We start from the raw sequence: 6,000 nt of genomic DNA, 5'->3' as shown, positions 1-6,000 counted from the left end.
GCTGTTTTTGAATTAAGCCTCAGGTTTTTTAATTTTTTTTTTTTTTTATGAGAACTACCTGCAGGGAGAGTTGAAGGCATACTGTAGCTTGTTGAGGTACTTTGTGTTTCATTGCTGTAGCCACCTTTATCTGTGCCTGGTCTGTGTAACTTTTCCCATTACTCCTTACATTTGTCCCAAAGCTTGTAATTGTGGTGTTTTCCCAAGAATGTAGCTGTTCCCTGTAGGTCAGTGCGTGTGTGCAGACACTGAGAACAGTGGACAACTACAGCTAATAGGTAAAGCTTTCAATTTAGTATTAAGGCTATCTCTGGCCTTCAGGACACTCCTCCCTGCCCTTTAACTCTTTCCCATACTTTTAAGCATTTTCTTCAAATTCTTCACATGGAAATAGGTTTTAACTAAATGACACCCCCCCTATAGTGAAGGACAGTAACATGGGATGGAAATCACCGTAATGAAGGGGGACCCATCCCTTGTGACTTCCAGACACCATAGAAGGACAGGGAGATTTGGGGGATCTTTGGTTTCTTTTTCAGTGTCCCAAACTAGGAGATAGGCTTCTGCTTTTTCCCTCTAGCTTTATCGTTCTGGATAGTCCTGTCCAACTCATTCCCAGTTGTACATCTTGCCACAGCATTCTCCTTGCTAACTTGGTCCATCACTGCTCCTCAGGCTTCTCTGTCTTAATTCTGATCCTTACTGGTTCCACTTCTGGTCTGTTCTGCCTATTGCTTTTGTGAGCAGCGCTGTCTTTCCCTGGTCAGTCTTGCTCTCTGTCTCCAGAAAAAGCTTGAACACCTTTGCAAACATGGTGCTCCTGCATGAATCCGTTCCCCCTTCTGTGTTGCCTGGCAAAGCGTCCCTGAGAGCATGTCAGAGGCTGGTGCCCTTATTTCAGGCTTGGTGAAGAATGCTGGTGGTAGAAGCCCAGCCCTGCCACTGCAGCTCAAAGTGGATGGAGCATTCGGCTTGTAGGGCTGTGAGATGCTCATGTATGCCCCACGAAAATGCGACCTCCAGAGATGTCTCTTTGCTGACCTGTGACATTGATTTTCCAGAAGAATGCCATGTTTGGGTAGATTTTTATGTAAACAGCAGAGATGACGACCCACCCACCTGCTATGCTTAAGTTCTTGCTCTGAAGTGTGGTGTGACCTACAGCTCTTTTTCAGAAGGATCAGTAGAAACATACTTTGTTTTCAGCATTGTTTTCTGAAAGAGCTGTCCTATGTCTGCCTCAAGGCCCACCTTGAGTTGCTCCAAGTTGCTCATTGAGTTGTGCCATCACTTGAGGGCAGTGATGAGGGGGGCATTGAGAGGTCCAGGACATGACCTTCATGTCCAAGTTCTTCAGTGCCTGCAGCTGTGTGTGCCAGGGGTGGCACATGCCAGCTGTGAGAACACGTGTGGTAGTGCAGCCTCCATGTGAGATCCTGCCTGTGAGATAGCACCTGGAGCGGTGCAGGAGCAGTGGGCAGGAGCCCATGGTGGTGGCGTGGAAAGGGATGGGTCATCCCAGAGAAGGGGCTTGAGGGTTGAGATGGTGATTTGCTGGAGACAGCTTAATTCAGGAGACTCCAGTTGAAGAGGTTTATGTTTAAGAGCTGTTGAGCTGAAAAGCTCCAAGTTAAGGAAATATTAAGTTTTGAAGCTTAACAGCTTGTGATTTTTTTTTTTTTTTTTTAGGGGAAAAATGAAACCATGGAGGAATATAAATCCAAGAAACCAAGCCTTAGGATTTAATGCAGCGCAAAGGCTGGAAAGTGGAATTTCCCCCTGGTTTGTGTAGGGTTGTCTGCAGAGGTTTGTCTGCTCTTGCCTCCCTTCAGAGGTGTTCAAGCAGCTGCTGCATGCTTTCAGAGAAGAGATGCTCCTGGGTGAGCAAGGGTGGGACCAAGGAAAGCCTATGGGCATCCTTCCTGTGCAGGACACCAGAGCCGGGGTGGCCAGGCTGAGGGACATGGGGTGGGGACATGCATTGGCTATGGGGCCCTGGCCACCAGAGGTGGGCTGCCCAGGAGGACAGTGTATTGAACTAGTCCACTTGTCTCCTTTAGCTTGAGATGTCCATCACTTTCTGTGATTTCATTTTCCTCATTCCTCTGCTGATAAAGCACTGAGATTTATTTAACGAGTCTGCTGGAGCTTTCAGAGGAATCTGAGGTTTCAGTTCCCAAATCCCATTGAAATTCAGGAGGTGTTTCAGTGGAGAAAACCCTTTGCAAACCCTGAAACCTTGGCTGCTGAATAAGAGGCTTTGTTAGCTTTTTTTCTTATGAAGTAATGGTACACATCAGAGTAAGGGTTGTAGTGTGCTGGTTCTCCCTTTGCATGGGTCTGAGATCTGTGTATGGTCTAGAGATGGAAGAGATGCTGCTGTTGCATCTGTTCCCAAGAAATCCAGAAGAGCCATCAGGTGCAGAAGCTCTTGGGAGCACCCCTGCTGTCTCTGGAGCTGGGATGGGCTGTCTGCAGTGCTGGGCTGGCTGGTGGTGGCTTTTGGGCTTTCCTGGCCACCTCTGGCCTGCCTGGCTCCCTTCCCTTCCAGTCCACGGAAGGCCATCCCAGTTTGTTGTCCCTCTTATTAATGCTACAGAATGAAAGGCTGCCATGCTTGATTCCCTATTATTTGTATTTCCTGTTTATTTTCTATTATTCCATTATTCTGTTATTTTATATTTGTTGTGCACTGTGTGCTTTTTCTAATGTTCATTCTCCAAGGCAGGAGTTCCTGGTGGCCAGAAGAGGCCTCCGTTGGTCGTGGCAGGGAAAACTCCAGCAGAGCTGGGCTGATACATCTCTGTGAGCTCTTGCTCTCACCGTTAAGGAACTTCAGGTCATTCCTCACAGCTATTCTCTCCTTAATGCTGAAGGATGGATGTGTTGTCTTTATCCAGGCTCCAGATAGAGACCTTCACCTCTTTCCAGCTGGGCTTCTCAGCAGCTATTAAATAGCAAAAAGATGGGGTCATGCGACACCTGTGTCTCAATAGTGTCAGTCTTCAGGTCTCTTGACTAAGACCCTGACCCACCCAGGTCCTGGGTCACTGCAGGGGATTGGTGCTTCTGTATTTGCAGGGTTAATGTCTCTGATTCCTGGTGCTGTCCCTACTGGCTGGCATGGCATGGTGCAGTTACTGTGTTCCACGGTGGCATCTGATTTGTGGGGCTTACAAAGCCCAGTCCAATGGTCACAAGCTAAAAACTCAGTGAGCATAAGGCACCCAGCAGCAAATGCACTATTTTGGGTTTTTTTTTAGTGTGGGAAGGCTCTGTTACGCATGTTCTGATTTAGTGTTCCAAATGCTTGGTGTGGGAATTCAGCATTTCTGCTTTCACTGTATTTACGCCTTTTTGGCGTGTTTCGGCTCATTTCCTATACTTCCATGCATTTTCGAAGTCCAGGCAAGCAGCAGAGCAATTGCAGACACACATCAGGTCTGCGCTGATCTCCCTGGCCCTTCATCTGTCTCGGGGCTCGGTTGACTCCCAATGTAAAAGCTGACAACGTATGGTTTGGTTTGCTTTTGCTCCTCCACACGGTTTGTTTATGTTCAGGGAGAATCTTCAGTGTGCAACAACCTAAATTCCGCCTGGAGTTAACAGATAAGTGAGCCTTCCCTACGCCTTATGGTATGCAGTGAAGTCTGGGAGCTCCAGGGGCTGAGCACCAGCTCCCAGCATCTTTCCAGCCTGGCAGCTTGCTGTGGTGAAGCAAGACGCTGGGCACCAACCGTGGCTGCTCTGATCTGCCCCATGCTGAGGTTCCTTGCTGAGCTCTGTCTCGGAGGATGCATTTTCATTTAGAAATTACACCTTTGCTTGTTAACCTTTTGTATGGCCTTCCTCTCTCCTCTCCTGTGTGTGGGTATCAGTGGGGCTGTCGGCCATACTGCCACCTACCACACTGATGAGTTGCATGAAAGTTCTGCAAGCAATTTGCATCTTTAGATATTTATATGGCTTTGTGCTTCCAGGGCTTCAGATGCAGGCTTTAGCCCAGAGCTTTGTGTCCTGATTGATTGCTCTTCACCTTGTTCTACCTGCAAGGCTGTGACTGAATGTCATGGTGCTAAGGCTTAAGTCCTGTCCTCCTGGGTATTTGCTCAGGGTTGTTTTGAGGTGGCTTTTCTGTCAAATGGCACTAATGGCAAAGCATCCCCTCTCTCCCTCCCTGCCTGTCCAGGCTACGTGGCAGAAGTGTTTCTAAAATCCCTTCTTACCTTGGGATGGAGTTGCCTTTTTGTGTGCCAGCTGGGTAAGGACAGAATATGCCCCACAGCCCTTCTGAAAGTTGTCTTTCCCTTTATTGAGAGTATAAAATGTAGAAATCCTTCTTGAGTTTATTTTTGGTTGAAAGGCTTATTTGCTTTGGTTGAAATAAGCTTATTTGCTTATTGAAATGACCCAAAGCTGGAGATGCGGAAGATGATGGGAGCGAAAGGTGTACGGGTTCGCTCGCCCATGGCAGGGCTGAGATGCAGAGCTGAACTTGGTCTTTGTAAAACATCAGCCCGGGCTTCGAGGCTTTTTCCTTTAAATCTCGAATCTAAAGGCATGCCAGGTGCAGCGGGACCGCATCCTGCGCCAGCCTTTGCTGCCGGCTTCTCATTCACATTCCGAAGGGACGTCCAGTGGGTGGGGAGGTTTCCCACTCAAGCATGCTGCTAAGTCCTTGGGCCCATTGAAGGGGTTTCATGCTCTGTGAAATGCTTTCATGCTCATGTCAGCTCCTTGGGTGACATGAACCACTGGAGCAGGGCAAGAGAAACTCATTTCACTGGGGGCACCTTTGCAGCCCTGCAAGAGAAAGGTCATGCTGCTCAGACTTTGATTTGAGCTGCTGAAGAGCAGTCACTAATCCAATAAGCCACCGAGGCGCTGTAGGACATAGTCTTAATTTAGGCATTTGCATGGGTGAGTGTGAGGCAGTAACCCTGGGAGATCCCAGGGATCGCCCTGCTGTGCAGAGACCCTACCTGGCCTGTGTCCTGCTTAATAAAATGTCACGAGCAGTCATGAGCATCCAGCTCTTGGGAACATGCTGTGCTGGCTTCCCACCCTGAGTATGCAGTAAGAAAAATAAACACCTGAAAATAAAGGTGTTCATTTCCCAGTAGGCACTGGCTGTGCTGGCTGGGTTTATGTTGGGAATCAGATCAAATAGCAGCCTTCAGCAGTGGAGCAATAGGCATGGGCGCAGAGCTCTTACATATATATACGCACACATACATACATAGACATTCGTGACAATGTGCAGCTAAGTGATATTTCTATTTTTCCACAGATACATGTGAGCTGCCTCATCTATTTCCTGTGCTCAGCTGTGTTCTTCAAGGCTGATAGCCCGAGATTCACTTAATATCGGTATTATTCTCCAGGCAACTATTGGGATTTTAAAGATTAAAGGGCTTTGTCAGATCACCAAGGCACAAAACGTGGATCTAGTTTAAATATAGAACTTGCGTGTGATCACAAATGAAATGTTTTCATAATTGAAAAAAGAAGAAAAATCCAGTGTGCTCTCTTTAAAACACCCTCCCCCGGGTGTTGCCCTGGCAGTTGTCACTGTTTGAGGTGTCCAGGTGCCTTTTTGTCTGTGCAGATCCAGTCCCTTCTGGAGCCAAAGCCCGGGTTGGGATGTGGTGGTGGGAGGCAGCATCGCCTGTGCTGGGTTTTTCCATGCGTAGCTAGCAGCTCTGCTGTAGCTGTTGTAATTTTCCCTGCTGCTGGGGAAATTGAAATTATAAACATGAGCAGCAGCTTCACAATTTACTTTCCTAGCTGTGCTGCTTCTGTTTGGGCGCAGCAGCCCTGGGCTGGCTCGGGTGTTGGGCAAGGTCACCGGTCGCTGTCTAAAGAGCCTTTTCTCAGAGGCGGGTGATGGGGCTGCCACTGTGCAAAGCCCCAAAGTGGTGGGATGGGTGCTCGTGGCACTTCCCATCCCTTCCCCAGTGCATCGCCAATGGTGTTCCTACATCAGACTGGTCTTACGAA

The sequence above is a fragment of the Numenius arquata genome, chromosome 11, assembly GCF_964106895.1.
Source record: "Numenius arquata chromosome 11, bNumArq3.hap1.1, whole genome shotgun sequence".
NCBI lineage: Eukaryota > Metazoa > Chordata > Aves > Charadriiformes > Scolopacidae > Numenius > Numenius arquata.
Note: the sequence above shows the minus strand (reverse complement) of the source record.